This window comes from Mustelus asterias, chromosome 8 (genome assembly GCF_964213995.1).
Source record: "Mustelus asterias chromosome 8, sMusAst1.hap1.1, whole genome shotgun sequence".
NCBI classification, from domain to species: domain Eukaryota; kingdom Metazoa; phylum Chordata; class Chondrichthyes; order Carcharhiniformes; family Triakidae; genus Mustelus; species Mustelus asterias.
In genome coordinates this window covers 35,620,668-35,647,201 of record NC_135808.1, presented here as the reverse complement: position 1 = coordinate 35,647,201, position 26,534 = coordinate 35,620,668, and the positions used below count along the sequence as shown (strand labels likewise).

The window sequence follows — 26,534 nt, the reverse complement described above, 5'->3', positions numbered from 1 at the left end:
CAAGTGCAGCACTATCTCCAACTTCCTTTCCAAGGTCACACACCATCCTGACTTAGAAATATATAACCATTCCTTAACTGTCACTGGGCCAAAACCCTAGAAGTCCCTCTCAAGCAGCATTGTGGTTGTAACTACACTCGCAGCTCACCAACACCTTCTCAAGGCCAATTTGGGATGGGCAATAAATGCTGTCATAGTCAGTGAAGCCCACATCTGACTCACCCCTTCAAGAAGAGAGTTAGAGGAAATCATGTTTCCTTTTCCTGATTTACACAAGGATTGCACCGTACTACCCCAGAGAATGCAGAGAGGATAAACACCGTAGATAGATCCTGACTGTCACCCAAGGAACAATTGCACAACTGTGGGAAGACATCCAGTCCCTTCACAGCATTGCTCAACACAGAGAAGGTTGGGCAGTGAAACCATCATCTGGAAATTGATCGGGTCAGGGGAGCTTTGACATATCATCAGATCTGAAACTGGTCAGTGGTGTGGAACCTTCCATCAGAACCAACCTTTCTGAAGGTTTGGCTGAGTGATTGGTCAGGGTGAGGCTGGGAAGAAGTGTGAGTGTGAGAGAATCAATCATTCATCGAGCCTCATGAATCACTGACTCACTCCTACAGCGGAGAGGCTGGTCAACTGTGAGGACGGCTCCACAGGCTCATACAATCTCCCAACACACATGATGTACCTGTTGTATAACTGGTAACGCAAGGGCAGCCACATGGAAGAAAAAAACATTCAAGTGTGAAGTATGCGACTGAGGTTTCGCACAGTCATCAACACCTGTGAATCATCAACTCATTCACACAGGGGAAAAACCATTCACCTGTGAAATGTGCAACAAATCATTCTCACAGTTATCGACCCTCCTTGTGCACAAACGCATTCACACAGGGAGAAACCATTCAGGGATGAGGTGTGTGACCAGGCTTTCACACAGTCAGTGTATCTCCTGGTCCATCAACACACTCACAGAGAGAGAAACCCTTTCGGTGTGAGTTCTGTAATAATGTTTTCACACAGTTGTTGGACCTCCCGGAAAATCAGCAAACTCACACGGGAGACAAACCGTTCCAGTGTGACGTGTGTCAGGATTGTTTCACCTGCTCCTCCTCTCACCAAACACCAACATCAACACGTGGACTTGGAACTGGGTCACCTTCTTTCCAATTCTATTTGAAGTAAGTGATGATGCTGGTACAGAGTGTGAAATATTTCAGATCCAACAAGAAGCAACAGCACAACATGCTCTGGAATCATCAATCCAGCAGAGACATTGAATCTGACAGACAAGTATCTTGCTCAGATCAAGCAAACGACACAATGAGATAAAACTCTTCAAATGTTACCGGAAGTTGTGATGAAAGGATGGCCTAAAACCATAAGGACACACCCATTGCTGTAAAAGAGTATTGGGCAGACAGAGATGAAGTGATCGCCCAAGATGACAACTTGTACAAAGGGACTGAAGCACATCCACACAAACATAAAGGAATGGAATCTAGTCTGAGGAAGAAAAGAGAAGTGGTCCATTGGTCAAATATGAGCAATAGGATTAAGAACCACATCAACCAATGCGGTGTTTGTAATGAACATCAAGCTAAGCAAGATAAAGTGCTGCTCATGACTCCTTAAATCCCAGGCAGACCATGGATGAAGCTTGGATTAGACCTCTTCATTCTCACGGGAACTGTTTATCTCATCACAACCGACTACTGGGAGTTTGACCAGCTGATGTTAATGACTACCAGTGAGAATATAGAATGCCTGAAAGTCTTCATGGCATTCCTGATATTGTGATGAGTGACAATGGCCCTCAATTCTGAAATGAAGACTTCAGATAGTTTCATGAGTGATTGGGAAATTCACATAATCTCCACATGATCTCCAGTCAAATGGAAAGGCTGAGGCAGTGGCCAAAGGGATCATCAAAGAATCGACTAATCCAGCAAAGATGTGTACAAGACAATGCTAGAGTGGAGAAACACACCGACTGAAGGCATAGAAAGATATTTAGTCCAGTGACCAATGTCATGCTGCACCGAGACTACTTGCCTGACAACTAAAAAATTAAAGGCCAGTAACAAGAGTGAGTGACAAGATTGAAATGATTCATGAGAAAGACACATTTCACTTTGATAAAGCTGCCAATTTGTTGCCAGAGTTGAGAATTGGAGAGCAGTTCAGAGTGTAAACAGTCAACACACTCAACAATAGTCAGCTCACATGAATGACCAGATCTATCGTCACAGCCGCTACATCCACGTGCAAACAGAGAAGCTGCTCCTTCACAGAGACAGCTGATGTGACAGGAGAGGGCAGCACGGGGAGGGAAACAGGAGCACAGGAGGGAGGGATTTACTCTCCTCTGCCCCCCACCAGCCACTATCTCTCCTTCTCCTTCCTACCAGCCCTCTATTTCCTCCTCATGATCTTTCATATCTCTCCATTTTCCTCATTCTTGTTTCCTCCTCCCATCCCTTCATTTACCTTTTCTTTCAGTGTCCTTTCTCTCTTTCCGATCACATGCCCCTCATCTCTTCATTGGTTTCTTTCTGCTATCTTTCTCTCAATTCTTTCCTCCTCTCCTCCTGATTCTTCTCTTCTTGCATCTCTTGTTTCTGTTCCTACTCCTCTCTCTCTCCACTCCAGCATTATAAAGATGAGTGAACTACAGAGAAAGTTCAGCATTTTAAGCACTGTCATAAATGAGAAACAAAGCAGAAACTCCGTACAATGTTGTTGAGGTAATAATGTAATTATGACCATATTAAGCTATTTTAACAATTTCTGTGACACAATTGAAATAAACTATTATCTGTGGGCCTGTATTTTGCTGAAATAATTGCTGGTGACAGCGTGTAGACTGGAATCATGAATATGACTGAGTGTCGGTGCCTGAATGCCCATAAACCCTGAGTGTAATTTGAAGAGCCGCCTCAAACAGGCACAATCGGCAGAAACTCACCACCCACATTATTCCCATCTGGGGCTGTGGTCATTTCTGTGGTTGACGCCAGTTTCCTGGGTGATGTTTAATGAATCAATGTTGAAGATTACAAACGTTCAGTCTACACTTAATGTAACTTACATTTAAAATTCCTGTAGTCAAATTCAACTGGATTACGCTGATTAAAGCAACAAGGAATTTTATTGAAGAAAATATTTTTATAAAGTCATGACCAATTGAAATAGTTTTATCTGAGGTTTGTATTCTGATTGATTTTATGATCATGCAATGTTTAAATTCTGCACTGATTTTCCAGTATTCAAAATGCTTCAATGGTGATGCTGGGAGTGGGTGGGAGATTTGTACAGGAATCCCAGAACCTCCGGAATTCTTAGTGTGGCCTTGACAACAGCTTTAACCCACATTCCTGGAATAATCCATCTGGAGTTGGACATAAAAGATCCCACAATGCTACATTGTAGAAGATTGAGGAAGTTATTTCCGATGTCCTGGTTAATTGTTCAGAGTGGTTACGGAATCAAAGAGTTGGGTAGAAGGTTATTTTGTTAACTTTAGCTTGGTGTTTGCTCACAGAAGGCAATTGCAGTTTTGCTTTTGTATAGATGGCACCTCACTGGATTGAAAACACCAACGGGAGCCGATTGTTCATCAGGCCTAAACTTTAATTAGAGAAATAACTAACCTTATGATTCACCATGTGGAATGCGGGCCTGGCACAAATTGGGATTTTGTGACAGTAAAGCAGCTGTGAGATTCGCCTAGTTTTGAAATTATAGAGTCATAGACGTTTACAGCATGGAAACAGGCCCTTCGGCCCAACTTGTCCATGCCGCCCTTTTTTTTTTAAACCCCTAAGCTAATCCCAATTGCCTGCATTTGGCCCATATCCCTCTATACCCATCTTACCCATGTAACTGTCTAAACGCTTTTTAAAAGACAAAATTGTACCCGCCTCTACTACCTCTGGCAACTTGTTCCAGACACTCACCACCCTCTGTGTGAAAAAATTGCCCCTCTGGACGCTTTTGTATCTCTCCCCTCTCACATTAAATCTATGCCCTCTGGTTTTAGACTCCCTACCTTTGGGCAAAGATATTGACTATCTAGCTGAGCTGTGCCCCTCATTATTTTATAGACTAAGTTAGTAGAAAAAAATCTATAGTGGTCCTCACAGATTCTTTGGCAGAAATCAGCCAGCAGATTTAGCTTAGAAGCTGTGCGCAGGCACTTAGGTTTCTGCCGGAAACCCAAACACAGAGCTGAGGTATCAAAAGTTGTAGGGTTGCTCAGTCAACAAGCTAATAGAAGGAGATCAGCTGAAACATTGAGAATTAAAGAGAATTTCTGAGGACTGTAGCATGTCTTTGGCTATGTCCCAGAAGAAGTGAATGAACCTTCAAGATTCTTGTAATGTATAAAAGGGACTGTTGGGGGTGAGTACAAAGCAGAACTGAGTCGATAGTATATATAATGATGAACTACAGTGTTATGGTCAGAGTGTTTTCTTTGCTTAAGTTTTTTGTACAATAAAGTTTAATTTTGATTAAAAACATGAAATCTGTTGATTAATAATGGTGTTCACATTTCTTTTCAAAAGTTAAATGTCTCTAACAGATCATCTACTGCGTAGTTTGGCTGCCATGTTTTTTGTATTGCAAAGCAAACTACACTTCAAAATGCATTACATTCGATAAGTTGATATTTGATGCCTTGCATTAATCAAAGTTATAAATTCAAGCGTTTCTTCTCTAAGGAAACATTCTACTTCCTGTGAATTCGAAATTATAAACCCATTGGTGGAGAAAGTATACCAACCCACAGTGACATTGACCAATATATTGTGTACAGGACTTTTTCTGTCAGCTCCTGAGTGTTTCAGTGAACAGGGACACACCATGCTGATAAATCAGGTTGTTTGGCTTAGTCCGAAATAAATTTGTGAGTTACAAATCTATACAGAAGATTTGATAAAACAATAGACACACAATAAATTATTCAGCTTAAATCAAACTTACGGTCAACCAAAATAACAAAACATTTGAAAACAACTCAAAATCTTACCCAGAATATGAAATAAATCTTAAAAGAGTGTAATGTGAACATATCACACCATTATTACATCGAGGTATGATGGGCTGAGGGAACTCAGGTCTGTAGAGACTCATCCTCACTCCCTCACCATACTCAGGACAGTAATCCTCCCAAACAGGAGAGTACAAACATTACCCATGATATTAGTCAAACACCCGTCATCTGAAGAGAATCTGTCTATAATTCATATCACCAACTAAAGCAGGGCCTGATTCTACTCCTACCCACTCCTGGTTCAATTTAGTAACATACACACACATTTACATCAGGGGAAAATCTCTCAGAATACTACAGACAGACGTTTCTTTAAAATCCCAGTGTTTTAGTCTGGCTCTGAATTCCGGTGGTCAGAAATGACACCGAACTTTACTGACACAGGATAGAGCTCATTTCCATCATACAAACTCACCAATGGTTACAGAGATCTATGATCACATGGGTTCATGGACCAGTTTCCATTCCTGGAAGACACTCTTCCCCTGAGTGAGTTGGACAGCACTTTCTAATTCCCAACTCTCTGCCCTTTGACCCTCCATTCAGCACAATGCTTCTGTAGCCGTCAATCTGGTTTAACCACTCCCTCATATGCACCTTCTACACCCTTGTTCCCAAAATTACCTTTACTCCCCTCCTGGTCAATCTCTCTGCTCCAAGGGGTGAAGATTTGAGTGTATCTGGTACACAACTGGTTCAGTCATTCATCCACATCATGACTACCAACGACACTGCAAACTGCCGGCTCCAAGTGGAGAGGATCTCCAAGAAGATCGCGCATATCGACTCCACATCATCAGCCATTCATCGCTAGATCTGACTGGACCACATCAAGCACTAATGGTCCTGTTTTCCTCTGTCAAAACTGCTCATTACTCCAGGACCATCCTGAAGAGAAAAGATAACCCAAAGCTTCTCCTCCCCAAAACCAACAGTGTCCTTATGGAAGTTATGGTCCAGCTGCACAGAGCTTTGTTTAGGCCCTATCTGGAGAACTGTGTTCAGTTCTGGGCACCACACCTCAGGAAGGATTCACCAGAATGTTCCTGGGGCTAAAAGGGTTAAACTATGAGGATAGGTTGTACAGACTGAGCTTTGCATTCCCTTGAAGGTAGAAAATTAAGGGGTGATTTAATTTAACTGTATAAGATGATTAAACAAGTTGATAGAGTAGTTGGAGAGAAACTATTCCTCTGGTGGGAGAGTCCAGAAAACGGGGACAGAGCATTAAAATTAGAGCTAGGCTGTTCAAGGGTGATGTCAGCAAACACTTCTTCACAAAAAGGGGACTGGAAATCTGGAACTCGCTCCCCACAAAAATCTGTTGAAGTTGGGGATTAATTGAAAATTTTAAAACTGAGGTTGATAAGTTTATTGTTAGACAAGGGGATTAAGGGGTTACAGAGCCAAGGCAGGTTCAGAGGATCGACGACACACAAAAATGTTACGAGAAACCTCAGATTTGAAGCGTTACTTCCGTGTGGATTGTCTGATGTTGCAGGAGGCTCGATAACTTTTTGAAGGTTTTTTTCACAGGCTTCACACTTGAACAGCTTTTCCCCTGGGTAAATGTGTTGGTGTCTCACCAGCCCTGATGACTGTGCAAAGCCCTTATTACACATCTTACACCTGAATGGTTTCTCTCCTGTGTAAATTCTCTGGTGCATCAGAAGTGTTGTACATATCGCAAAAGCTTTATCACAAACTTCACACTTGATGGGTTTCTCCCGTGTGGATTGTCTGATGCCTCGTGAGGCTTGGTAACTGTGTGCAGGCTTTGTGACAAAGCTTGCATATGTACGGTTTCTCCCATGTGTGAATACGTTGGTGTTCGCAGTGATTGATCATGTGTGAGAATGATCTTTTGCACACTTTGCGTGTGAAGGGTTTCTCCCCTATGTGAATCCTCTGGTGCGTCTGGATTTCTGAGCATTGCAAGAAAGACATCTCACAAATCTCACATCTGAAGGTGTGAATCCTCTGGTGTATCAGAAGTTTTGTCGACGTCATGAAAGCTTTATCACAAACCTCACGTTTGAAGGGTTTCTCCCCTGTATGGATTCTCTGATGGGCCAGAAGGTACGATAACTGTGAAGGATTTGTCACAATCCTTGCATGTGAACCGTCTCTCCCCTGTGTGAATGCGGAGATGTACATGAAGGTTTGATGACTCTGAGAATGATTTCTGACACACCTCACACATGTATGGCTTCTCTCCTGAATTAATACATTAGTGTGAGCAGAGGTTTGATAGTCCAGAGAAGGATTTGTTACAGACCTCATGTGAATGGTTTCTCCCCTGTGTGAAAGTGCTGGTGTCTGAGGCGGGTCCATGACCACGGGAATGATTTCCCACATACCTCGCATGTGAATGGTTTCTTGCCAGTGTGAATCCGCTGATGTCTTATGAGTGTCGATTACTCTCTGTCGCCTCAATCACACACCTCACATTTGAATGGTTTCTCCTCCATGTGTTCAACAGGTGTGCCTTGTGTGTTAGGAGACGCTACGAGCCTGTGGAGCCCAGCTCACACTTGAGCAGCCTCTCACCTGTAAGAATGAGTCAATGCTTCATAAGGCTCAATGCATGATTGATGTTCTCTCCACACTTGGAGCCCACTCACATTTCTTCCCAGCCTCACCCTGACTGATCACCCACAGTCGAACCTTCAGAAAGTTTAGTTCCACACCACTGACCAGTTTCAGATCTGATGATATGTCAAAGCTCCCCTGACCTGACCGATTTCCAGATGATGGTTTCACTGTCCAACCTTCTCTGTGTTGGGCAATGCTGTGAAGGGACTGGATGTCTTCCCACAGTTGTGCAGTTGTTCTTCTGTGATGGTCAGGATCTATCTGCGATGTCTATCCTCTCTGTATTCTCTGGTGTAGTATGATTCAATCCTTCTGTAAAACAGGAAAAGGAAACATGATTTTCTCCAACTGCCTCTCCTCCTTTGCAGAAGGGTCTGACTCCTCAGGTAGAGACTGTTCTACAGTGAATTTAAGTTTTTAAAGTTTAAGTTTTAAGCTTATTTATTATTGTCATAAGTAGGCTTACATTAACACTGCAATGAAATTATTGTGAAAATCCCCTAGTCGCCACACTCCGGCACCTGTTCAGGTACACTAAGAAGTTTAACAACACCAGGTTAAAGTCCAACAGGTTTATTTGGTAGCAAAAGCCACACAAGCTTTCGGAGCTCCAAGCCCCTTCTTCAGGTGGGTGGGAATTCTGTTCACAAACAGAGCATATAAAGACACAAACTCAATTTACATGAATAATGGTTGGAATGCGAATACTTACAACTAATCAAGTCTTTAAGAAACAAAACAACGCAAAGACTTGATTAGTTGTAAGTATTCGCATTCCAACCAGGGGAGGGGGTGGGGTGGTGGGGGGGAGGGGAGGGGGTGGGGTGGTGGGGGGGAGGGGAGGGGGTGGGGTGGTGGGGGGGAGGGGGTGGGGTGGTGGGAGGGAGGGGAGGGGGTGGGGTGGTGGGAGGGAGGGAGGGGGTGGGGTGGTGGGAGGGAGGGGAGGGGGTGGGGTGGTGGGGGGGAGGGGAGGGGGTGGGGTGGTGGGGAGGGGTGGGGTGGTGGGGGGGAGGGGGTGGGGTGGTGGGGGGGAGGGGGTGGGGTGGTGGGGGGGAGGGGGTGGGGTGGTGGGGGGGAGGGGGTGGGGTGGTGGAGGGGAGGCGAGGGGGTGGGGTGGTGGGGGGGTGGGAGGGGGTGGGGGGGGTGCGGTGGTGGAGGGGAGGGGGTGGGGTGGTGGGGGGGTGCGGTGGTGGAGGGGAGGGGGTGGGGTGGTGGGGGGGAGGGGGTGGGGTGGTGGGGGGGAGGAGAGGGGGTGGGGTGGTGGGGGGGGGAGGGGAGGGGATGGGGTGGTGGGGGGGAGGGGGTGGGGTGGTGGGGGGGGAGGGGAGGGGATGGGGTGGTGGGGGGAGGGGATGGGGTGGTGGGGGGGATGGGGTGGTGGGGGGGAGGGGGTGGGGTGGTGGGGGGGAGGGGAGGGGGTGGGGTGGTGGGGGGGGAGGGGAGGGGTGGGTGGTGGGGGGGGAGGGGAGGGGAGGGGGTGGGGTGGTGGGGGGAGGGGAGGGGGTGGGGTGGTGGGGGGGAGGGGGTGGGGTGGTGGGGGGGGAGGGGAGGGGGTGGGGTGGTGGGGGGGAAGGGGTGGGGTGGTGGGGGGGAGGGGAGGGGGTGGTGGTGGGGAGGGGGGTGGGGGGGAGGGGAGGGGGTGGTGGGGGGGAGGGGGTGGGGGGGGGGGGAGGGGAGGGGGGAGGGGAGGGGGAGGGGAGGGGGAGGGGGTGGGTGGCGGGGGGGGTAGGTGTGGGTGGCGGGGGGGGTAGGGTGGTGGCGGGGGGGGGTAGGGGTGGGTGGCGGGGGGGGGGTAGGGGTGGGTGGCGGGGGGGGGGTAGGGGTGGGTGGCGGGGGGGGGTAGGGGTGGGTGGCGGGGGGGGTGGGTGGGTGAGGGGGAAGTGGGCGGGAGGGGGGTAGTGGGGGGGAAGAACCAGCCCGCGGTGCCTGATGGGAGTTGTAGTTCTGCCGCGCGCAGCGGCGGTTGGCTCCGAGCGTTCGGGAGTTGGAATGTGAGGAAGCGCGAGCCCGAGCGGTTGAATCTAATTGAAAAGCAGAGATTGACCCTTGGTAGGAACCAGAGCGATGGCGGTGGGAAGATTCACTGTTGCAGGAGATTCTCTGTGTACAACTGAAGAGGAAAAAGTCACACAAGTCACAGCAGTCTCACTGACTGGACAACACAGAAGAGTTGCAGCAGGAGGATACTGTGGTGGGTCACCTCAAAGGCTGCAGTGAGGTTGCTTCCCTCGCCACAGATGTTTCCTGACCTGAGGATTTACAGCATTTTCTGAATCTCTTATCAGATTTCCAGCATTCATAGGATTTTGCCCCATTGGATTCCAAGAGTTGTCTGTGCACTTTAGAGAAATGTAGACCATGGATTGGTTTGATGGAACTTTGAAAATAACAAGTTTGTCTTCATAGAATCCCTATAGTGCAGAAGGGCACCATTCAGCCGGTCTGCACCCTCACCTCGACATAACATCTGACCCATTTTACCCATATTAGCAGATCTTTCTATTCCTTTCTCCCTTACCTGCTTCACCCTGGCCCACCTTCTTGCCCTATCCCCATAACTCACTCATCCCCCTCGCCCCCCCCCCCCCCTCCTCCCAACCAACACATTGTTTTGGGTGGATATTGGAGCACTTGAAGGAAACCCACACATACATGTGCAAACTCCACACAGTCACACAAGGCCAGATTTGAACCTGGGTCCCTGGTACTGTGAGGCAGCAGTGCCAACCACCCTGCTGCCCATTACTTTATGTGGACAAATTATTTCAATTGGAAAGGTTAAGGAGAACCAAAGATCATATTTACCAGTTGTGCAAGGACAAAACTACAGATTAATAAATCATTAAAAGTAACAAGGATATTTTATTTAAAAAATCAAACAATAAGACTGGGTCAATTTTGGAAAAATAGAACTAAAAAGCCAATCAAGTGTGTGGTGTGCAACCATCCATTCCTAAAGACATTGGGTCTGATGAATCATCAACGTCTTCACACCTGAGAAATCATTCACACGCATGATGTGCAACAGATTATTTTCACAGTTCTCAAATCTCTAAAGACACTAATGTACTCACCAGATAAATAATTCATATGCAAGGTTTGTGTCAAAGCCTTCACACAGTCATCGAGTCTTCTGGTCCATGAGACCATTTACACAGGTGAGAAACCCTTTAAATATGAGATTTTTGAGAAAACTTTCATTTTGTCTCTGTAGGTTCTGCTACACCAGAAGATTCACACCAAGGAGAAAACTTTCAGGTGTCAGGTTTGTGAAATGTGTTTCACCAAATCAACCAAACTCCGAACACATCAGAGGATGCACATGGGATAAATCATTCAAATTTGAAGTGTGTGACAAATCATTCCTGCAGTTACCAGATCTGTGTGTTCATCAACACCTTCACACATGGGAGAAACCACACAAATGTGAGGTGTGTGATAAATTATTTTTGCAGTCATCGATCTGCACACACAAATACATTCACACAGGTGAAACCATTTGCATGTGATCTGTGCAAGAAAACATTCTCACAGTCACTCTCACAGAATCTCCATGCACACCAATGCATTCAGAAGGAAGAAACCATTTACCTGCGAGGTGTGTGACAAATCATTTTCGCAATTAACATCTCTCTGGGGCACCAACACACTCTCACGGGGAGAAGCCGTTCAAGTGTGAGGTTTGTGACAAAGCCTTCACACAGTTATTGACCATCCAGCGCCATCTGACAATCCACACTTGGGTCAATGCCAGGAGGAGGGGTAAGAAGCAATCGGGAAGACAATCCCCTGGGGCGGTTCCCCTCCATAATAGGTTTTCGGTGCTGGAGGCTACAGTTGAGGAGGAATCAACTGAGCATAGAGAGCAGATCTCTGGGGGTGAGCCGAGTGAGAAAGCTCAGGTGGTTAGGGGCTGTAAAAGACTGGGCCTTGTGATTGGGGACTCCACAATTAAGGGGACAGATAGGAGGGTCGGAACTAAAGGTAGGGACTCAGGGTTGGTGTGTTGCCTACCAGGGGCTGGGGTCCGGGATGTGTCTGACAGGGTATTCAGGACTCTTAGGGGGGAGGGAGATAAACCACAAGTTATTGTTCATGTGGGGACACACGACATAGGGAGGATAGGGGAAGGGGATATTAGGCAGGGATTTATGGAGTTGGGGTGGAAACTAAAGGCCAAGACTGACAGAGTGGTTATCTCTGGACTCTTGCCTGTACCACGGGATAGTTTAGAGAGGAATAGGGAGAGGGAAGGTTTGAATTCATGGCTGAGGGGATGGTGCAGGAGGGAGGGGTTCAGGTACTTAAGCAATTGGGGCTCGTACTGGGGAAGGTGTGACCTCTATGAGAAGGATGGTCTACACCTTAATCAGAAGGGGACCAATATCCTGGGGGGTAAATTTGCTAAGGCCATGCAGGGAGGTTTAAACTGATTCGGGGGGGGGGAGGGATCCTGAGTAGTGGGGCTGAAAGTGAGGGATGCATGGATGGGGACTGCAATGCACGGCATTGCAGAGGTGGGGTGGAGCAGGGTTTGAAATGTGTATACTTCAATGCCAGGAGTATTCGCAATAAAGTGGGTGAACTTGCAGCGTGGATCAGTACCTGGGACTTCGATGTTGTGGCTATTTCAGAGACATGGATAGAGCAGGGGCAGGAATGGATGCTGCAGGTCCCGGGGTTCAAATGTTTTAGTCGAAGTAGGGAAGGAGGTAGAAGAGGGGGAGGGGTAGCATTATTGGTCAGAGATTGTATCACAGTGTCAGAGAGGAGGTTTGATGAGGACTTATCTGTTGAGGTAGTATGGGCGGAGATTAGAAATAGGAGAGGAGAGGTCACCCTGTTGGGAGTCTTTTATAGACCTCCTAAAAGTTCTAGAGAGGTTGAGGAAAGGATTGCGGAGTCAATCCTGCTTAGGAGTGAAAGTAATAGGGCAATTGTTATGGGGGATTTTAACTTGACTAATATTGACTGGAATTGTTATAGCTCTAGCTCGTTAGAGGGGTCAGTTTTTGTTCAAAGCGTGCAGGAAGGTTTTTTGACTCAGTATGTAGACAGGCCAACTAGAGGTGAGGCTATATTGGATCTGGTGCTGGGAAATGAGCCAGACCAGGTGCTAGACTTGGAAGTTGGTGTGCATTTTGGTGATAGTGACCACAATTCGGTTACGTTCACCTTAGTGATGGAAAGGGATAGGCATGAACCTCGGGCCAGTGGTTTTAGCTGGGGGAAGGGTAATTATGAGGCTATTAGGAGAGAATTAGGAAACATAGGTTTCCTCCTTCCTGGGAGGCAAGAGAAGTGATTGCAGAGCCTCTGGCTCTGATCTTCAGGTCGTCGTTGGCCTCTGGTATAGTACCAGAAGATTGGAGGTTAGCGAATGTTGTCCCATTGTTTAAGAAGGGGAACAGAGACTTCCCCGGGAATTATAGACCGGTGAGTCTCACTTCTGTTGTCGGCAAGATGTTGGAAAAAATTATAAGGGATAGGATTTATAGTTATTTGGAGAGTAATGAATTGATAGGTGATAGTCAGCATGGTTTTGTGGCAGGTAGGTCGTGCCTTACTAACCTTATTGAGTTTTTTGAGAAAGTGACCAAGGAGGTGGATGGGGGCAAGGCAGTGGACGTGGTATATATGGATTTTAGTAAGGCGTTTGATAAGGTTCACCATGGTAGGCTTCTGCAGAAAATGCAGATGTATGGGATTGGGGGTGATCTAGGAAATTGGATCAGGAATTGGCTAGCGGATAGGAAACAGAGGGTGGTGGTTGATAGTAAATATTCATCATGGAGTGCGGTTACAAGTGGTGTACCTCAGGGATCTGTTTTGGGGCCACTGCTGTTTGTAATATTTATTAATGATCTGGATGAGGGTATAGTTGGGTGGATTAGCAAATTTGCTGATGACACCAAAGTCGGTGGTGTGGTAGACAGTGAGGAAGGGTGTCGTAGTTTGCAGGAAGACTTAGACAGGTTGCAAAGTTGGGCCGAGAGGTGGCGGATGGAGTTTAATGCGGAGAAGTGTGAGGTAATTCACTTTGGTAGGAATAACAGATGTGTTGAGTATAGGGCTAACGGGAGGACTTTGAATAGTGTGGAGGAGCAGAGGGATCTAGGTGTATGTGTGCATAGATCCCTGAAAGTTGGGAATCAAGTAGATAAGGTTGTTAAGAAGGCATATGGTGTCTTGGCGTTTATTGGTAGGGGGATTGAATTTAGGAGTCGTAGCGTTATGTTGCAACTGTACACAACTCTGGTGCGGCCGCACTTGGAGTACTGTGTGCAGTTCTGGTCCCCACATTACAGGAAGGATGTGGAGGCTTTGGAGAGGGTGCAGAGGAGGTTTACCAGGATGTTGCCTGGTATGGAGGGGAGATCCTATGAGGAGAGGCTGAGGGATTTGGGATTGTTTTCGCTGGAAAGGCGGCGGCTAAGAGGGGATCTTATTGAAACATATAAGATGATTAGAGGTTTAGATAGGGTGGATAGTGTTAGCCTTTTTCCTCTGATGGAGAAATCCAGCACGAGGGGGCATGGCTTTAAATTGAGGGGGGGTAGTTATAGAACCGATGTCAGGGGTAGGTTCTTTACCCAGAGGGTGGTGAGGGATTGGAATGCCCTGCCAGCATCAGTAGTAAATGCGCCTAGTTTGGGGGCGTTTAAGAGATCCGTAGATAGGTTCATGGACGAAAAGAAATTGGTTTAGGTTGGAGGGTCACAGTTTTTTTTTAACTGGTCGGTGCAACATCGTGGGCCGAAGGGCCTGTTCTGCGCTGTAATGTTCTATGTTCTATGTTCTATAGGTTGGACTAGGAGATTACAGGGACTGGGAACGTCCGACATGTGGAGTTTTTTCAAGGAGCAGCTACTGCGAGTCTGTGATAGGTATGTCCCTGTCAGGCAAGGAGGAATTGGTAGGGCTAGGGAACCGTGGTGCACCAAAAAAGTTTCTTTGTTGGTTAAAAAGAAAAAGGAGGCTTATGTTCGGATGAGACGTGAGCACTCGGGTAGTGCACTAGAAAGCTTTAGATTGGCTAAGAGGGAGTTGAAGAGCGAGCTTAGAAGGGCTAAAAGGGGACATGAGAAGACTTTGGCGGATAGGGTTAAAGAGAATCCTAAGGCGTTCTATAGGTATGTCAAGAACAGAAGGTTGGTTAGGGCAAGTTTAGGGCCAGTTATAGATGGCAGAGGGAAGTTATGTGTGGAACCGGAGGAGATTGGTGAAGCATTGAACCAATATTTCTCTTCGGTGTTCACGCAAGGGGACATGAATATAGCTGAGGAGGACACTGGGTTGCAAGGGAGTAGAATAGACAGTATTACAGTTGATAAGGAGGATGTGCAGGATATTCTGGAGGGTCTGAAAATAGATAAATCCCCTGGTCCGGATGGGATTTATCCAAGGATTCTCTGGGAGGCAAGAGAAGTGATTGCAGAGCCTCTGGCTCTGATCTTCAGGTCGTCGTTGGCCTCTGGTATAGTACCAGAAGATTGGAGGTTAGCGAATGTTGTCCCATTGTTTAAGAAGGGGAACAGAGACTTCCCCGGGAATTATAGACCGGTGAGTCTCACTTCTGTTGTCGGCAAGATGTTGGAAAAAATTATAAGGGATAGGATTTATAGTTATTTGGAGAGTAATGAATTGATAGGTGATAGTCAGCATGGTTTTGTGGCAGGTAGGTCGTGCCTTACTAACCTTATTGAGTTTTTTGAGAAAGTGACCAAGGAGGTGGATGGGGGCAAGGCAGTGGACGTGGTATATATGGATTTTAGTAAGGCGTTTGATAAGGTTCACCATGGTAGGCTTCTGCAGAAAATGCAGATGTATGGGATTGGGGGTGATCTAGGAAATTGGATCAGGAATTGGCTAGCGGATAGGAAACAGAGGGTGGTGGTTGATAGTAAATATTCATCATGGAGTGCGGTTACAAGTGGTGTACCTCAGGGATCTGTTTTGGGGCCACTGCTGTTTGTAATATTTATTAATGATCTGGATGAGGGTATAGTTGGGTGGATTAGCAAATTTGCTGATGACACCAAAGTCGGTGGTGTGGTAGACAGTGAGGAAGGGTGTCGTAGTTTGCAGGAAGACTTAGACAGGTTGCAAAGTTGGGCCGAGAGGTGGCGGATGGAGTTTAATGCGGAGAAGTGTGAGGTAATTCACTTTGGTAGGAATAACAGATGTGTTGAGTATAGGGCTAACGGGAGGACTTTGAATAGTGTGGAGGAGCAGAGGGATCTAGGTGTATGTGTGCATAGATCCCTGAAAGTTGGGAATCAAGTAGATAAGGTTGTTAAGAAGGCATATGGTGTCTTGGCGTTTATTGGTAGGGGGATTGAATTTAGGAGTCGTAGCGTTATGTTGCAACTGTACACAACTCTGGTGCGGCCGCACTTGGAGTACTGTGTGCAGTTCTGGTCCCCACATTACAGGAAGGATGTGGAGGCTTTGGAGAGGGTGCAGAGGAGGTTTACCAGGATGTTGCCTGGTATGGAGGGGAGATCCTATGAGGAGAGGCTGAGGGATTTGGGATTGTTTTCGCTGGAAAGGCGGCGGCTAAGAGGGGATCTTATTGAAACATATAAGATGATTAGAGGTTTAGATAGGGTGGATAGTGATAGCCTTTTTCCTCTGATGGAGAAATCCAGCACGAGGGGGCATGGCTTTAAATTGAGGGGGGGTAGTTATAGAACCGATGTCAGGGGTAGGTTCTTTACCCAGAGGGTGGTGAGGGATTGGAATGCCCTGCCAGCATCAGTAGTAAATGCGCCTAGTTTGGGGGCGTTTAAGAGATCCGTAGATAGGTTCATGGACGAAAAGAAATTGGTTTAGGTTGGAGGGTCACAGTTTTTTTTTAACTGGTCGGTGCAACATCGTGGGCCGAAGGGCCTGTTCTGCGCTGTAATGTTCTATGTTCTATGTTCTATAGGTTGGACTAGGAGATTACAGGGACTGGGAACGTCCGACATGTGGAGTTTTTTCAAGGAGCAGCTACTGCGAGTCTGTGATAGGTATGTCCCTGTCAGGCAAGGAGGAATTGGTAGGGCTAGGGAACCGTGGTGCACCAAAAAAGTTTCTTTGTTGGTTAAAAAGAAAAAGGAGGCTTATGTTCGGATGAGACGTGAGCACTCGGGTAGTGCACTAGAAAGCTTTAGATTGGCTAAGAGGGAGTTGAAGAGCGAGCTTAGAAGGGCTAAAAGGGGACATGAGAAGACTTTGGCGGATAGGGTTAAAGAGAATCCTAAGGCGTTCTATAGGTATGTCAAGAACAGAAGGTTGGTTAGGGCAAGTTTAGGGCCAGTTATAGATGGCAGAGGGAAGTTATGTGTGGAACCGGAGGAGATTGGTGAAGCATTGAACCAATATTTCTCTTCGGTGTTCACGCAAGGGGACATGAATATAGCTGAGGAGGACACTGGGTTGCAAGGGAGTAGAATAGACAGTATTACAGTTGATAAGGAGGATGTGCAGGATATTCTGGAGGGTCTGAAAATAGATAAATCCCCTGGTCCGGATGGGATTTATCCAAGGATTCTCTGGGAGGCAAGAGAAGTGATTGCAGAGCCTCTGGCTCTGATCTTCAGGTCGTCGTTGGCCTCTGGTATAGTACCAGAAGATTGGAGGTTAGCGAATGTTGTCCCATTGTTTAAGAAGGGGAACAGAGACTTCCCCGGGAATTATAGACCGGTGAGTCTCACTTCTGTTGTCGGCAAGATGTTGGAAAAAATTATAAGGGATAGGATTTATAGTTATTTGGAGAGTAATGAATTGATAGGTGATAGTCAGCATGGTTTTGTGGCAGGTAGGTCGTGCCTTACTAACCTTATTGAGTTTTTTGAGAAAGTGACCAAGGAGGTGGATGGGGGCAAGGCAGTGGACGTGGTATATATGGATTTTAGTAAGGCGTTTGATAAGGTTCACCATGGTAGGCTTCTGCAGAAAATGCAGATGTATGGGATTGGGGGTGATCTAGGAAATTGGATCAGGAATTGGCTAGCGGATAGGAAACAGAGGGTGGTGGTTGATAGTAAATATTCATCATGGAGTGCGGTTACAAGTGGTGTACCTCAGGGATCTGTTTTGGGGCCACTGCTGTTTGTAATATTTATTAATGATCTGGATGAGGGTATAGTTGGGTGGATTAGCAAATTTGCTGATGACACCAAAGTCGGTGGTGTGGTAGACAGTGAGGAAGGGTGTCGTAGTTTGCAGGAAGACTTAGACAGGTTGCAAAGTTGGGCCGAGAGGTGGCGGATGGAGTTTAATGCGGAGAAGTGTGAGGTAATTCACTTTGGTAGGAATAACAGATGTGTTGAGTATAGGGCTAACGGGAGGACTTTGAATAGTGTGGAGGAGCAGAGGGATCTAGGTGTATGTGTGCATAGATCCCTGAAAGTTGGGAATCAAGTAGATAAGGTTGTTAAGAAGGCATATGGTGTCTTGGCGTTTATTGGTAGGGGGATTGAATTTAGGAGTCGTAGCGTTATGTTGCAACTGTACACAACTCTGGTGCGGCCGCACTTGGAGTACTGTGTGCAGTTCTGGTCCCCACATTACAGGAAGGATGTGGAGGCTTTGGAGAGGGTGCAGAGGAGGTTTACCAGGATGTTGCCTGGTATGGAGGGGAGATCCTATGAGGAGAGGCTGAGGGATTTGGGATTGTTTTCGCTGGAAAGGCGGCGGCTAAGAGGGGATCTTATTGAAACATATAAGATGATTAGAGGTTTAGATAGGGTGGATAGTGATAGCCTTTTTCCTCTGATGGAGAAATCCAGCACGAGGGGGCATGGCTTTAAATTGAGGGGGGGTAGTTATAGAACCGATGTCAGGGGTAGGTTCTTTACCCAGAGGGTGGTGAGGGATTGGAATGCCCTGCCAGCATCAGTAGTAAATGCGCCTAGTTTGGGGGCGTTTAAGAGATCCGTAGATAGGTTCATGGACGAAAAGAAATTGGTTTAGGTTGGAGGGTCACAGTTTTTTGTTTTTTTTTTAACTGGTCGGTGCAACATCGTGGGCCGAAGGGCCTGTTCTGCGCTGTAATGTTCTATGTTCTACACAGGGGAGTAACCCTTCAACTGACTTGTAGCTTATGTTCATCTTCAACTCTCCTGGGACATCAAAGGATCCATGCGGGGATGAAATTCTTACTATGTTTGTGACAAGGCTTTCACCCACTCCTCTAACCTCTTGATACACTAGCACACCCACACTGATGAGAAAGTGTGAGGTGTGAGACAAGGTTTTCACACAGTCTATCTCCTGGCCCATCAATGCAAAGGGGAGCTGTCCTTCCAAAGCACTGTCTGTCTCAGTAGTGTTTTGTCTGAAACTATCTGAAGTGGGTATTTCTTTACAATGGTAGCCAACTTCTTGAAAAACTTAAAATACTTAAAAAACTCGCAAAGGTAGGGTCTCTGTTCAAACAGATGTAACTAAAATTTATTTAGAACACAAAAATCATACAAGACAAACAAACATTAGCCGACAGCTGTGGAAGGCCTTCTGATGGTCAGATAACTCTGGTTCAGCGTGACAAGACTCCTCCAAAGATCTGGGGCACTGAGCCAGAATGCAATTATATCTTCTGTTATCTAAGATACACCTTCTAATTAGCTTAGATTCAATTTCATTTCGTGTTAACATGTCAGTCCAACACAAGATAGATGACCTCAGCCAACTGCAATATGCTACTTTAATCTATTTGTCCGTTTAATACCGGACATCCCTCTTTGGCAAAGTCCACTTCCTGGTTGCTATGTTGTTAAGGATGCTTTTACTGCTAATCCTTTCCCATAGGCGCATTGCCAAGACAATCAGATAAGTGTCTCTCCGGCCCGTAAGAAAGATACTTCTTCATGTCTGGACAATAGATGCCTCAATTTAATATATTATATTTCAATAACTGTCCCAGAATTTGAAACTTATAATGTTCATTCTGCTGAATAATGGATTTTAACTGTTGAACTTTTGAACCTTATTATTTCTGCAGCATTTGCATTTTTTTGACTGAGGCAAACAGTACATTTATATAGTATATATAGATTTAATATATTAAAATACATTTAAGAATCATTTATTGTTCCAAATATATTCTTTCAAATCATATTTCATTCGTTTTAATACTGTTATTGCATTCACATATGAGCAAACCGTTAACACGATCTTATTAGGTGGAATCATTTAAACCCTTTCCCGCTACACTGTCACTAAAAACTAAAAATCTGCCTTTGGATCTGCTAGCCGACCTAAAAAACCCCTTCCACACTATCAGTCCAATCATTTTAAGATCAATTTAACCTTTGACCAGATCACCAAACATCACCAAAAGAAGATATCAATATGTTTAGAAGCTCCTGCATAATCTCCTCATCCTTTCAGTGCAGCATCAGATACAAGTCACTCACTGACTCACTCTGACCAAGAAGGCAATCAGATACTCAGTGGTTAGAAAGGCTTCAACTTCTGATCGATCAGCACAACACCCAGGGAGGAGCCATGCCTGGGGTAATAATGGAGGGACTTCAATTAGCCTCAGCATCTCTGGTCTATGGAGGGGGAAAATGAGCCAGGAATCCCGTTTCTCATCAGTAAGGCCAGCTGGAAAGTCAGGGGGAGGGCAGGATGTGACAGTCTCCATTGTCTCACAACATTCACTGCCTGGGTGTACTCATGCTGAATGGCCACTCAAACAGAGCAATAGAGGCCAATCAATGTCCACAGTCTGTGCTCCAGGACAGTACCTTGAGGATTGGAGGGAATGTGAGAGGACTACAACTGATATTTATAGAGTTCCAAAGTGTTTCACAGAGATGGAATCAGAGAAAAATTAACATCGAGGCAAAGAAGGAGATATTACATGGCGATGACCAAAAATATGGTCAAAGAAGTAAGATTTCAGGAGAGCTCTAAAGGAGGGGAGAGAGATAAAGATGCAGAGAGTTTTAAGGGGGGAATCCTAAAGATCTTTTAACACCCAAAGTGCATCAGTTACAAGTACTAAACAAACTCCACTTTCACCATGATCTAGACACTATCTTCTTCCTTGGTAAAGACAGATGTAAAGTATTTATTTCATACCTGAGCCCTCTGACTCCATGCAGAAATCACTGTTTGATCCCTAATTGGCCCCACTCTTCCCTTTACCTCCCTTTTCCTATTTATATACCTATAGAAGACTTTTGGATTCCCTTTTATGTTATATTCTCGAATCCTCTTATACACTCTCCTTCTGCCATTTGCTTTTCCAATTCCACTTTGAACCTTCAATATTCAGCCTGGTTCTCTGTTGTATTCTCCACCCGACAAACACACTTTTTTTACTTCATGTAATTCTTTGTCTCTTTTGTCATCCAGGGAGCTTTGGATTTTTTTGCTTTTCCCCTTTGTGGTAATATACCTTCACTGTGCCTGATCTTTCTCCCCTTTAAACTCAGCCCCTTGTTCAGTTACTGTTTCTCCTGTCAACCTTTGACTCCAATTTATCTGGCTCAGATCCATTCTTACCCCATTGAATTTTGGCTTTCCCCCAGATCATTATTCTTACTCTGGATTGTTCCTTGTCCTTTTCCATAGCCACCCTAAACCTTACGATACAATGATCACTGACCCTAAATGTTCTGCTGATACTTGATCCACTTGGACCCCTCATTCTGAAAAAAACAGGTTCAGCAATGCTCCCTTTCTCATTGGAGTGGAATCATACTTCAATGGAAAATTCTCCTCAATTACGCTCTTGGAACTCTTGAACCTCTCTCTGTTCTTTACACTATTACTATTCCAGTCTATATTCAGATAATTGAAGTCTCCCATTATAACTACTCTACTGTTCTTGCATATCTCTGTAATTTTCTTGCAATATTGTTTCTCTACCTTTTTCTCACTCATTATGAAGCACATCATTATGAAGTGCTTCAAAAGGTTAGTCTTGGCACAAATCAATTCCAGCCTCCCAGACTACCTGGATCCACTACATTTTGCCTACCGCCGCAATAGGTCCACAGCAGACGCCATTTCCCTGGCCCTGCACTCAACCCTGGAACACCTAGATAACAAGGACACCTATGTCAGACTTCTATTTATTGACTACAGCTCAACCTTCAACAGTATTATTCCCATGAAACTCATCTCCAAACTCCATGGCCTGGGCCTCGGCACCTCCCTCTGCGACTGGATCCTGAACGTCCTAACTCACAGACTACAATCGGTAAGGATAGGCAACAACACCTCCTCCACGATCATCCTCAACACTGGTGCCCCACAAGGCTGTGTTCTCAGCCCCCTACTATACTCTTTATACACCTATGACTGTGCGGTCAAATTCCCCTCCAATTCAATTTTCAAGTTTGCTGATGACACCACCGTAGTGGGTCAGATCTCAAACAATGATGAGACAGAGTACAGGAATGAGATAGAGAATCTGGTGAACTGGCGCGGCAACAATAATCTCTCCCTCAATGTCAACAAAAACGAAGGAGATTGTCATCGACTTCAGGAAGCCTAAAGGAGAACATACCCCTGTCTACATCAATGGGGAAGAAGAAGAAAGGGTCAACAGTTTCAAGTTTTTAGGTGTCCAGATCACCAACAACCTGTCCTGGTCCCCCCATGCCAACATTATAGTTAAGAAAGCCCACCTAAGCCTCTACTTCCTCAGAAGACTAAGGAAATTTGGCATATCAGCTACGACTCTCACCAACTTTTACAGATGCACCATAGAAAGCATTCTTTCTGTTTGTATCACAGCTTGGTATGGCTCCTGCTCTGCCCAAGACCGCAAGGAATTACAAAAGGTCGTGAATGTAGCCCAATCTGTCACGCAAACCAGCCTTCCATCCATTGACTCTGTCTACACTACCTGCTGCCTCGGCAAAGCAGCCAGCATAATTAACAACCCCACCATTCGGACATTCTCTCTTCCACCTTCTTCCTTCAGAAAAAAGATACAAAAATCTGAGGTCATGTATCAACCGACTCAAGAACAGCTCCTTCCCTACTGCTGTCAGACTTTTGAATGGACTTACCTTGCATTAAGTTGATTTTACTCTACACACTAGCTATGACTGTAACACTACATTCTACACTCTCTCGTTTCCTTCTCTATGAACGGTATGTTTTGTCTGTATAGCACGCAAGAAACAATACTTTTCACTGTATGTTAATACATGTAACAATAATAAATCAAATCAAATCAAAACAAAATCACTAGTCGGTTGCCTTTAGCGTACACCGAGCAATGGAATTTCACATTTCTTCTTCCTGACCTCGAGCCAATTAGATTCTATCCTTGACCACTCTGGGACACCCTCTCACTCCAGCTCTATAATTCATCAATACTGCCACCCTTCTTCCTTTCCTTCCTCCCTATCATTCCTGAACACCTTGTATCCAGGAATATTTAATACCCAGTCCTACCTACCTTTTAGCCACAACATCATACTTTCCCATGGCAGTCTGCACCAGCAACTCACCAATCTTATTTACCACACCCTGGACATTCATGAATATGCACCATAACCCTGATTTACACTTTCTTCCTTTTTCACATATTCTGAACCTACCTAGCACCTTATTATTTCATACTCTTGTGCTATCTGTCTCTTCCAACACTCTGTTACCTTTAATGTTTTTCTTGTATGACCTCCTGGTTCCCATACTCCTGCCAAGTTTGTTTAAATCCTCCCTGATCGCACCAGCAAATCACATTGGCTCTGTTTAGGTGTGACCTGCATGACTTGTACAGGTCCCATCACCCCCAAAACTAATCACAGTTGGCCAGGAATCTAAATCCCTCCATCCTGCTCCATCTCTCCAGCCACACATTAATCTACTTTATCCTCTTATTTCTCACTTGCGCCTGGTGCAAGGAGAATTCTGGAGATTATTACTTTGGAAGTCCAGCTTTCTGATTTCCTACACAGCTCGAAATTCTGACAGCAGGACTACATCCCTCTTTCTATCTGTCATTGGTATCGACCATTGGACCATGACCCCTGGCTGTTCACCCTCCCTCCCTCCCTCAGGGTGCTTTGCAGCTGTTCAGCAACCTCTTCACCCTGTCTAAGAAAGGCAATAACCTCTCAGACTCTACGTTGGTTGGTGAATTTCAAATGCTCTGTTATTTTAGTTGATTTAAAGTTTGATGTAAGCTGAATATTGTCTACTGTTTTATCAATCTATATAGATTTATAATTAACAATAAACTCACTTTTTTAACTTAACCCAAACTATCTGATTTGTCAGCATGGTGTGTTTCTATTCACCGAGACACAGTAAGGGTTCTGTACAGTCTATTGGTCAGTGTCACTGTGGCCTGGTATACTTTCTCCATCAGTGGGTTTATAATTTCTAGTTCACAGGAAGCATTATGTTTCCCAAAAAAGAAAGACTTGCATTTTTATATCAACTTTCACAAACTAAGCATCTGAAAACATTACAAAGAACAAAGAACAATACAGCACAGGAACAGGCCCTTCGGCCCTCCAAGCCCGCGCCGCTCCCCGGTCCAGGATTGAATCCTGAATCCAGGATCCCCGCCCAATTTTCCAGCCTATCTACATACCCATATCCTATCCACCGAGCTGTCCCCCACAGCTACGATGCTTTGTTCATTACAACCTATTAACTCACCCCCACCCCCCCATTCCAGACCATGTGATCTCCAGGGAGAGGCGAAAACCCAGAGTGAAAAACCCCAGGGCCAATATGGGGAAAAAAAAATCTGGGAAATTCCTCTCCGACCCCCTGAGGCGATCGAAACGAGTCCAGGAGATCACAATGGCCCTGATCGGAAAATGCTTCCCAACCCTAGTCATTTCCACTTCCACAAGAAACAAGGAACAATTAGCCCGCGCCACTCCCTGGTCCAAACTAGACCACTCTTTTGTATCCCTCCATTCCCACTCCGTTCATATAGCTGTCTAGATAAGTCTTAAACGTTCCCAGTGTGTCTGCCTCCACCACCTTGCCTGGCAACACATTCCAGGCCCCCACGACCCTCTGTGTGAAATATGTCCTTCTGATATCTGTGTTAAACCTCCCCCCCTTCACCTTGAACCTATGACCCCTCGTGAACGTCACCACCGACCCGGGGAAAAGCTTCCCACCGTTCACCCTATCTATGCCTTTCATAATTTTATACACCTCTATTAAGTCTCCCCTCATCCTCCGTCTTTCCAAGGAGAACAACCCCAGATTCCCCAATCTCTCCTCATAACCGGAAAGGGAAGAGAGGGGTTAGGAGAGCGATAGTGGTGGGGGATGCGTCAGTTAGAGGCACAGACAGGCGATTCTGTGGGGGCGAACGGGACTCCAGGATGTTGGTCTGCCTACCTGGTGCTGGGGTCACGGATGTCTCCGAGCGGATAGGAGGCATATTAAAAGGGGAAGATAAAGATACGGATGTCATTATACACATTGGTGGAAATGACGTAGATAGGAAGAGTAGGGGGGTCCTAAGAGAGCAATTCAGGGAGTTGGGAAATAGGTTAAAAAGTAGGGTCACTAGGGTGGCCATCTCTGGGCTGCTCCCAATGCCTCGTGCCAGTGAGGCTAAGAATAGGGAGTTGGTTCAAATGAATGCCTGGCTGAAGGACTGGTCCAGGAGGGAGGGCTTTATTTTCATAGACCAATGGGAGGTTTTCAGGAGAGGATGGCACCTGTACAAGAGGGAGGGGTCACAACTAAGTTGGAAGGGCACAAATATCCTGGCTGGGAGCTTTGCTAATGCAGTTCGGGGGGGTTTAAACTAGTATGGCAGGGGGGTGGGGATAAAACTATTAGGTCTATAAGTGTGGTGGCTGGGGACGAGCTTGGGGCTGGGACAAGGCTGGCAAATAAGAAGAGCACTCTGGGGGAGGACGACCTCACTGAGCCTGGGGGTCTGGAGTGCTTATACTTCAATGCAAGGAGCGTAGCAGGTAAAACAGACGAACTTGGGGCCTTAATGCGCACGAGGAATTTGGATGTGGTTGCGGTGACAGAGACTTGGTTGAAAGAGGGACAGGACTGGCAGCTGAATATTCCAGGGTACAAGTGTTTTAGGCGAGACAGAGGAGGGGCCAAAAGAGGTGGGGGAGTAGCGGTATTGGTTGGAGAGCATATTACAGCGGTGCAGAGGGAGGACAATTCGGAGGAGTCGTGTAGCGAGTCACTCTGGGTGGAGCTTAGAAACAGGAAAGGCGCAGTCACTATGTTGGGGGTGTACTACAGGCCCCCCAACAGCCCAAGGGAAGTGGAAGAATGGATATGTCAGGAGATACTGGATAGGTGCAGGAAATATAGGGTTGTTGTAGTGGGAGACTTCAATTTCCCTGTTATAGACTGGAAATCGCTGAGGGCAGGGACTCTGGATGGGGAGGAATTTGTAAAATGTGTACAGGAGGGTTCGTTGGAACAATATGTGGACAGCCCGACTAGAGAGGGGGCTATACTGGACCTGGTACTGGGGAATGAGCCCGGTCAGGTCTTCAAAGTTTTGGTTGGGGAACATGTGGCAAATAGTGACCACAATTCTGTTAGCTTTAGGATAGTGATGGAAAAGGATGAGTGGTGTCCCAAGGGTAAGGTGTTGGATTGGGGGAAGGCTAACTTTATTGGGATCAGGCAGAAATTGGCAGCTCTTGATTGGGAGAGGCTGTTTGAGGGTAAATCCACATCTGGTATGTGGCAGTCTTTTAAGGAACGGTTGTTAGGGCTACAGGACAAGCATGTGCCTGTAAAAAAGAAGGATAGGAAGGGTAGGATTAGGGAACCGTGGATAACCAGGGAAATTGAGGGACTGGTCAAAAGGAAAAGAGAGGCGTATGTTAGGTCCAATCAGCTAAAAACGGAGGGAGCTCTGGAGGAGTACAATGAAAGTAGGAAAATACTCAAA

General features: G+C 46.0%; 1 protein-coding gene across 1 annotated transcript in view; it reads left to right on the top strand.

The window, feature by feature from the left end:
* The first annotated feature begins 324 nt into the window (after positions 1 to 324).
* The window catches only part of LOC144497031 (uncharacterized), a 94,996-nt gene continuing 68,786 nt past the window's right edge, over positions 325 to 26,534 (top strand). Inside the window, exon 1 of the mRNA XM_078217747.1 lies at positions 325 to 379. The gene's annotated coding sequence lies outside the window, so the exon portion shown is untranslated. The remainder of the gene's footprint in view (positions 380 to 26,534) is intronic.